This window comes from Physella acuta, unplaced genomic scaffold (assembly GCF_028476545.2).
Source record: "Physella acuta isolate Inbredline_101_S28 unplaced genomic scaffold, ASM2847654v3 ptg002011l, whole genome shotgun sequence".
Lineage (NCBI taxonomy): Eukaryota > Metazoa > Mollusca > Gastropoda > Physidae > Physella > Physella acuta.
In genome coordinates, this window is record NW_026733516.1 from 1 (window position 1) to 9980 (window position 9980).

Sequence of the window (9980 nt, forward strand, 5' to 3'; positions counted from 1 at the left end):
TATGCAGTGTTTCTTCCAGACTTTTTCTCCGGGGGGGCACTTGAAATTTTCGGGGGGGGGGGGGGGGCGGTAGACTTTCTTCTCGGGGGCGGACAATGTTAAAAGTATATATTTTCTATATAAATTATATAAATTTCATTTCGTTCGGGGGGGGGGGGGGGGGTGAGAGGGGGGCTTTGCCCCCGCGGAAGCCCCCCCCCCCCCCCCCGAAGAGATGCCTGGAAGAAACTCTGTTCCTGTGGTAACCTATTGTAAATTTAATGACACGTGCTAACGCGCCCAAGATTTATATATTATTTTTAATTGTAAGTCTGGCCTATACAACGTAAACTGTTGAGTTACATCTAGTCTGTTTGACATTTTAACACGAACTAGCATAACCACAAAAAGTGATCATCATTTCCAACTACTTCTTTTAAATTTCATTCAAAATTAAATTATTCACAAAGTAGGCTAATTTTTTTCTACACAGTTATTTGTGATCACTTTTTGGGTTAATTTTTTTAAAAATCTGGCAGTCCTTTAGACCAACTACTTGCATGTTTTCCTAAAGCTTCCGGTGTTAGAACTACCTCGGTGTTCATTTTGGTCTATTCTTTAGCGGGAAAGGTACGATCTAGATTCTAGACTAGATCTAGATCTAGATCTAGGTAGAGTGAGTCTAGTCTAGATCAGCATGCTTTCTGACCATTCAGATAGAGGTCTAGTCTAGATCAGCATGCTTTCTGACCATCCAGATAGAGATCTAGAGTCTAGCTAGTCTAGATCAGCATGCTTTCTGAGTCCTGACCATCCAGATAGAGATAGAGGTCTAGTCTAGCTAGATCAGCATGCTTTCTGACCATCCAGATGGTTTTCTTGAAGCCAACACATTACACAAAGTTTGAAAGTAAGTATGAAATATTTTGAATATGGTTGGATTTTCTAGACAATGAACAGTTTTATTAGTAATTGCCTTGACTTTGCCATCCAATAATCCAAATGAGGCATTGGGACACCTGCGCCAAAGGTAGTCAAATCATCCCAAGAGATCTTTCAGACAAGATGTGGGTTGGTGCTGATGCTGCTTGGGCCAGCATTTCTTTGGATGGCTGAGCAAAGATTCCGCCTGTCTGGAAATCTTTTGGCTGCGCATTCATTTTGGCTTGAAATGCAGTAGCCAATCTTTCCATCCTCATCAGCTGGTACTCCTGGTAGGCATCCGCGTCAGCTACGAAGTGATGGAAAGCAGGGTCACAAATGTCTTTTCCAAACACATCCTTTGTTACAGAGAGCATCAACTGAGGATCACTGATGTAACTTGATTGACCTCTGAATCAAAGGCACCATTTCTAGGTTTTTCTTCTCATTGCTGTAAAATTGGGTCATCCAGGGTCCTGTCAAAGTCTTCTCACAGAAAGTGCTTTAAGCTGTGTAACTGCACTGTCATCATTTAGATCTAGATATTTTTTAAGTTTTTTGTGTGCACTGGACTGTACAATTGTACATTCATCAATATATTTTCTGAAGAGGACAATATGGTTCACGATCACTCCAGCCATGTGAAATAGTACCTACAGCCTTTCCATCACGGTCAATCTCCAAAGTTTTACGTGCCACAAGAGCTAAGCTGTCTAAGGGATGCACATTGCAATTGAGTTTGAGAAGATGTGTCTCAAAAGCTAGGTTTAAATGTCGAACAGTGGCATGATTAGCTGGAGAATGGTCTGTCAAGGTGTTGGTAATGTGTTTATGTTTAATGATGCTATGCTTCACATTGGTTGATATCAAGTCCTTTGTATTATGCATAGGTAGTAGCCACTCTAGCTAATGCATCTCATACATGATCTGCATAGTCTACAGCTTTGCCTCCTGGGAGATCTCTTATGTTCAGTCAGGGAGCCATTTTCAGATGAAATATGAAATTCATATATGTGAGATCCTCCCAGTGTGGTTGCATCCCAAGAAATAGTAATATTATTTTTAATGAGAGTATCTGCAACTTGTAAATCAGATAACACTCCAAGTTCATACGCCATTTGAGCCACTGTTGTTGGATGTGGAATACATGTAAGGGTCTTTCCTGTCAATGCTTTGATGACATATGCTATTACTTCGTCTGCTGAAGTAACAGACACATGATGCAAATAAACATTGATTTTCTGATTTAAGTTGAATAGCATTTTTCTTCAATTGGATTAATATCAATGTCATCATGTTTGTTTTCTGTGGCCAATGCTTCAAAATACTCAGCACATTCAAGATTATGGCTAGATCCATGTTTCAGCAAGTCAAGTTGAAGTACAAGGTCTTTGATTTTCTTTTGAAGCACCTTGTTTTTTTTTATTCATCTTTTTGCTAAGTTTTGCAAAGTCTTTGGAGGTTGTACACTTTTTTTGTTTTTTTCTTAAATTCCCTCAATTCAGATTTTAGATTTTAGTAGCCTGTCTCTGTTTGGCTTGATTGACTCATTTGGGTGCATACATCTGTTTCAATTTTTTATTCTCTTTAATTAAGCTGAATTTTTTTTGTTTTTTTTTTCTTGTACAATTCTTTATGTTCAGCATCTATCTCTAGGGTAACTTTCCTCAGCCATGGAAAATTTTCACAATCTTTCTTCAATTTTTTTGTTGGGCTGGGAATAGGTTTTCAGCATATTCTTTAGGTTTACTGAGTATACCAGATGGTATTTTAAAAGCTTGCTTCAGCAATGAAACAATTTCAGACCAATAGTATTTCCCACATTTCTTTTTTTTCTTGGAATTTTTTCTTTTATATCCTGAAAGGAATTTGAGTGAACTAGAATAAGCTTAGCAGTGTATGAAACTCAAATTTCAACTTTTATTTAAATTAGGCATCATAATTTGCATAATTTATGCACACAATAAAGAACAACTGGAAACAAAATAAGGTAAATTACAGAAAATGTGTGAATTTGTATCTACAGGAGGCCTTAATAGGACCTAACACTTGTGTTTAGGGAAGCAAGGCCCATGGAGACCTTTCAGGCACTAATGGCACATTGTTCTACTTTCTTCTTCTCCTTCCCCCCCCCCCCCCCCCCCCCCCCCCCCCCCACCCTGTATTTTCCTATTGCTTCAAACCGAGCAGTCCTTTTCTCCATTGTTATGCACTGGACACACTACTGCACCTGAGGTTTTTTTTTTTTGTGATTTTTTTTTTTTTTTTTCCTGTAGCCTGTGACCAGTGTTTCACCTTGCCTACATGTGACTCTTTCTTCAGGTTGTAATTTTGCCTTCAAGCCTTTTGGGAATTCTTTCTGGTTACGTCAGACAGTGCCTGTGATGTGAGTCCGCTGTTCTGTCAATTCACGAACAAGTGGCATGATGGTAAAAAATTTATCTACAAAGAGATGAAAGCCTTTTCTCAGGTATGAGCCCATTCTCAGCAATCTCATAACAACTTTGTGGGCAAGCCCTTGTCATCTCGACCAGTAAGAACATTATCTCTTTTGCCTTTGTAAACGAAAAATCTCAGCAGGTATGCAGAGACAGTCACGCATCATATACAGTTTTATCCCCCATTTATGATGGTGCTTGTTTGGGAGATACTGTATCAGTTGTGTTGCTCTTGGTACCAATTAGACTCTCATCAGTACATATTTCCCTGTGTGGCTGGTAATACTGCCTTGATGTTTCATTGGCTATTTGAACAAGACCGAAACGCCTGAGTTGATCATACCCATCTTGACTGGGTTTTGGCAAATGTAAGCTGTCCACCATATGAAATTTTAAAAAATAAGCTCATATCTATCCTTACTCATTACTTAAGCAAACCAGGGTGTTCTTGGTGAGCTAGATGTGCTCCAGTAAAATTTTATGGTTGGTTTCTAACTAAGCCCATATTCAAAATAATTGAAATGAAAGCATTTCCGTTAAAGCTTTCATTTCCGTTGCGGTTACAGGTACCCATTTATGCCCCAGGGACCTGCCTTTGATCTCAGTAGTGGAAAGAAATTTAGTTACATACTTGTTTCCCTGACAAATGTTTGAATTAAATTTGAGGTAAAAAAACAGCCTAAAATATTGTTCTGGGGTGCTAGTTTCAAAACGAATATTTCGGGGCCTACAGTTTTAAAAAATCATATGGGTATTCCCTTTCATGCTATGTATAACTTATTTTGAACCAAGGATTGGCATTATCAGGCTCTACACTATCTTCTACTTCATTTTCACTATTGTTTCCATCATTTATCCCATCTTCATCACTACTTTCAACACTGCAACCACTAACATCAGACTCACTAAATATACAGTCTTCAATTTCACTGTCTGGCACGGTGGACGATCACTAACTACGCACAACTTACAAGAAAAATTGCATTAACTCCAAATTTTCAACTAAACTTGCATGGAGGCAGCCATTAAACTGGAAGGAAGTGGAATTATAGTAATAAACAATCTAGAATGTCTTTTTTTTTGCTTCTTATCAAATCTAGTGACTTCCTTTCTTGGTTCCAGTGCCCCAAAACTGCTAAGCATTACAACCGCTTTTCTGTCGAGCCACTTGGTAACATTCAACTCGACATCATCTACCACAGCTCTCTTCAGCACATCAGTCCCTCTTCCTTTTCGCGACATTTCCTTGTCTGTAGGAAACTCGCATCCTTTCAACCTGTTGGCTCTTACTGTGCCAAGGCAGGCTATTCCTTGCTTATGAAGGGTAGTTTGTAGGTTGATAGAGTTGAACCAGTTATCGATGTACAGTTTGTGCCACACATCGCGCGGAACGTCCTAAAGTAACCGTAGTACTATGTTGCTGGACGGGCACAAGTCTGGTTGACCAGGACAGGGGTCGATTTTGCCAGTATAGACTTCAAGGTCGTGAATCAGTCCACTAGCTTCCGAGCAGACAAAAATTTTGTATCCCCACTTTTTGGGCTTTTTAGCGTTGTACTGTTTGAGAGACTGAGCGTCCCTTGAAAGGGACAATCTGTTCGTCTATACTCAACATTTCCGATTTTGGAAGCACATTGCTTTTCTGCCTGAAAGCATAAAAAAATGGCCTTATTTTGGCAAGCTTGTCTTTGCCATTGTTCTCTGCATTATCGGAGAAATGTAAATTTCCCTTGATCTCTTCAAACCTTTTTGATGGCATGGTGTCAGCCACTGAGGAGCATCTGGTGTATGGGCTCCAATACATGCGTGCCCCAGGAATCTTTACGATGCTCATGTAAAATATAATCCCTATGAACTGTAGTAGCTCAGCTAAGACCAAGTTCAGGGGTCTGTGAATGTCCTTCTGTATGCTATATCTATTTAATTCCAGCACAATTGACTCCATAACATCAGTAGACATTAAATCATTTTTTCCTCTACGGTAGCTCAAATAAACTTAACTAAGATATTTATAGTGTGCTATCTATATATAGAATCTATTTAAAGCTATCCCGGATTTGTAACTAATAAATGTCATGTCCTCTAGTAGTCATTTACTACCGATGTCATTGTCAAGTCATAGTCTTCACTAGCTGTTTCTAACTCATCAAGCCCCTGAATAAGCTAATCTACACATTATTCCTGCTTTCAACTGCCGAAAGCCTTCTATCCTACCAAAATACATAGTCTCCCCCCTCTTCTGCCCATAATTGACTAACTAAGCTGCCTACAAAGGATTCCGACAGCTGAGAGACAGGGTTGTCTGTAGCTATAGATTTAGATACTAAATCCATAACCGCAGCAGAAGCAGCAGAAAAGACAACAGCCCTTAGATTTTTAGCATCAAGAGCAGATCCAACCGCAGCCTACAAAGACTTAGGGTTGGATTTGTCTCTCTTCTGCATCTAAACGCCTCCGACTTATCTCTTGTTCTTTTAACTTCTTCCTCTCAACTGCCAGTTTCATCGCACTACTACCCTCACCAATAGCAAACTTAACTAACTTCTGTCTTTTCTGTCCATCTAGTTTTAAAAGCAACCCTACTGTGTCATTAACCTTCCCTCTAACCTTACCATCTATAAATCCACTAGTCGCATTGAGGCACGTCACAAGTGCGTCATGCCCAAGATCCGCTTATATGCCATGTTATGAGATGAAGCAGTTGAAGCTTGTGCCTACTGCTGGGGGGTCGGGTACGACAGATCACCACGGTGTATCGAGCTAACTGGCGATTAAATATGCTTGAGATCTCCTTCAAGATATTTGTCTTCACCCATGTGGGTTTCACCAATTTTGATGAGGGTTGCAACACCAAATCCTTGTCAGCACTTAGGTTATCGAAGACATTTACAGTGGGTTTGAGTAGCTTTTCTTGGTCCTTGGAAAATCTCTCCATAACTTTTTCTGCATTTTGTATCACTGGAACCATGGCCAAATTCTTGGCATCATAGTAGAACTTAAGTCATCCATGGTCCAGTTATAGATTTTCCAATAAGTCCAAGGGCAGTGAGTTGAGCTATTACCCTAGGGTCATTGAGCTGCTCATGTATAGTTGCTTTCAAACTGGATTCTCCCAGATGAAAAATAATGCCAGCTGAGTGGAACAGCACATGCATCCGATTACCCACATACCGGACAAAGTCTCCTGCCACAATTCCTTTTTCTCTGCAAAAGGCCTTAAACCCACATGGGTCCCCACTGCTTTGTTTGTACCTAAGCTTTGATATGCTTAAAATAGTTTAATGTCTTATGGCCCATATCAACCTCCAGCGCTCTTCTGGCACCTGTAGCTAATCCATCCAGGACATGAACATTACAGTTTAATTCCTGAAAGTTGCATGTCAAAGTGCTGAGCTGGGTAACAGCACTATGATTGACAGACGCCCTATCTGTTAGTGTGGACTGTATTGAGCATATCAGTGAGAAGTACATCTCCTCTGTATTCTCAACATTCATAAATTTACAATAAATATTAACAGCATTTCTAAGTTCAACACTGTTGTGTTCAACATAGCCCATGGCCTTGCCACCTGGTAAAGGTCTCACATCTAGAGCCTAAGTTTTTCCAGCAGCTGAAATGTGGATTTCATTAATGACTTCCATCAATGGTAGTAGCATCCCACGACAACGTTATGTTCTCATGAGATGCCAGTGCCTCAGCAACCTGCAGGTCAGCCAAAATGCCCATCTCATAGGCCATTTGAGCCACTGTAATGTCTGTGTCATTAATTCTTCCTTTTGGACAATAAAGGTTGATTAATTTAAATGCCCTTCTTTGAATTTTATGGTTACCTCTATTCCTTCTAAGTTGTCCATTCTGTAGCATTCCCAATCTATTATATTACTATTCTCCTGTACTAGGATCGCTACCCCACCTCCTTTATCTTCAATTCTATCATTCCTGAGTTCTGTGTAACCTTGACATCTAAACTTATCCTTTGGTTTTAACAGTGTTTACTGTAAGGCGAATATTGCGTGGTTTGTATTGTGTTTTTGGATGACGGAGTGTATGTTCTGTTTAATTCCCCTACAGTTCCATTGGATTATTTTCGTTGTTCCTGCCATTCTTGTTATTTGAGGTTTACCATTGATTCGGTAGTTTGGCTTGTTTATTTATTATCTTTACTGTTGGCAGGGGTCTTTCTTTCAGGAACCCTCATATGTTTCTCCCTGGTTTTGCCAAGAATTTCTCCTTGGGAGGACTTATTTGCACCCTCCTGAGGGCGGAGAGTTTGTTTGGCCTGTGCTAGTAATTCTTTTACTATTTGAAGGGTGTCTTCGTTTAACTTTCTTGGGTCTGCCAGCTCAGTGATGTCTTTTTGGATGCGATCCTCAATTTCCAGTAGGTCTTTTTTCAGCTCTACTATTTTTTGTCTCCAGGCTCACCTTTTCTTCCACCGTTATCTTTAAGGAGGTAATCTGAGCCTCCTGCTCCTTGACTTGTTGCTTCAAGATAAGCACTTCTCGCTCTAGGGATCTGGTGTTTGTTGGTGGGGTAGGTTTTGTTACCACCCTCTGCTGTTTGGCTGCTTCAGCGTAGCTTATTTTTTTTGGTGGTAGCCTCTATTAGGGTGCGCTTGGTTTCCTGATATCTGAGCAACCCTTATATCTGGCGCTGTTTTTCTTTGCAGTTGATACACTTTTTCTCATTGTCTTTGGCCTTGCAATCTTTCGCATCATGCGCACTAGCACAGAGTCGGCACCTGGCCTCCCCTCTGCAGACTTTGTGGGTGTGGCCAAACTTTTGACACTTTGTGCATTGGATGACTATTGGGATGTGTGGCTCAACTTTGTACCACACACCCAGTACCTCAATTTTGTTTGGGGTTTCCTTGCCGGCTATAGTGACCACTACAGCCTTTGAAACCCCCCCCCCCCCCCCCCGTCGACTTTTTATCCTTTCAACTTCCAGCACCCCTGCTGGACCTTTCTTCATTAGATCTTCCAGGATATGTATATCTTTGTGGGATTGAGGGACGCTCTTGATTACCCTTTTCCTACATTCCTGGACCATTGTCAGTGTAGCCACAGCTCTATGTGCGAGTTTGACCATGTGGGGCCCTTTTTTATTGTGTCTAGATCTACTAGGAGCTTTTTATTAGTGTCAAGTGTTTGGGGGTCGACCGAGGCTGATCGTGTGGTCACTGGCATTTTTAAAAAAAAATCTATTTTAAGTTAATTAGGTGGGAAAAATAAATGTTTAGTCACTATTCTTCTTGCATACGGACACATAAAGACCCCACAGTCATGTGTATTGCTTTGGATGGCCCTCCGCATGTTGTTTAGTCCAATCAATGTCCAGTAATGGCCTGTTTTGCTTAGCAATACTTTCTGCTTTTAAATAATTGAACACTGCTTCCAGGCAGTTATTGTTCCTTGCTCCAAAAGAATCATAGTATGTTATGGTTTTTTGAACTGGATTAACCATACATAATAACCAATGGTTTCCAATGGTATTTTTCCTACTCCCCTACATATTGTGGTGTGCGTTGAAATCTCCGACAATTATTCATTTCTCAATCTTTTCTCTATTTCTGTAATGTCTGTGTCATTAATTCTTCCTTTTGGACAATAAAGGTTGATTAATTTTAGATGCCCTTCTTTGAATTTTTGGTTATTTAAATTGTTTAAAATTCATACCTGTGTTAGACTACCAACTTTTCTTCCCCCAAGCGGATTACCTCGTTTAGATTCTCCAGCAACTAAGTTTCTGAGGGCTGTGCTAAGGTTGTCAAAACGTGGTCGGTGCACTCCTCTTTCATGATAACAACGCCATCTGGTTTCAGCGCAGGCAAAGCATTATAAGTCTTGCTGTCACCATCACTAACCACTGTTGTATACCGTAAATTTTTTTTCATGGAGCACAGCCACATCACTGTAGCTGACTCAATGAGTCCTGAAGAGCCACTGTGGTTTATGCTGCACTCATGGTCGTTATACCACTCATTGTATGCAGCTTCACTGATCTTTTATGCTGCACTCATGGTCGTTATACCACTCATTGTATGCAGCTTCACTGATCTTTTATGCTGCACTCATGGTTGTTATACCCCTCATTGTATGCAGCTTCACTGATCTTTTATGCTGCACTCATGGTTGTTACACCACTCATTGTATGCAGCTTCACTGATCTTTTATGCTGCACTCATGGTTGTTATACCACTCATTGTATGCAGCTTCACTGATCTTTTATGCTGCACTCATGGTTGTTACACCACTCATTGTATGCAGCTTCACTGATCTTTTATGCTGCACTCATGGTTGTTATACCCCTCATTGTATGCAGCTTCACTGATCTTTTATGCTGCACTCATGGTTGTTATACCTCTCATTGTATGCAGCTTCACTGATCTTTTATGCTGCACTCATGGTTGTTATACCCCTCATTGTATGCAGCTTCACTGATCTTTTTCTTGGCAGCTCCAGTGACAGCACACCCCTAAAATGAAAAGAATACATTATAGCTCAACATATAAACCACAAATTTTGTTCTATTGGTTGTGTAACACAAGAATAAAAGTATATACATTTCTTTGACCAAAAAAATTCCCTGCCACTTTTTATACATTTAATCTGCTAAAAGAATTTTGCCAGAGGAGTAAA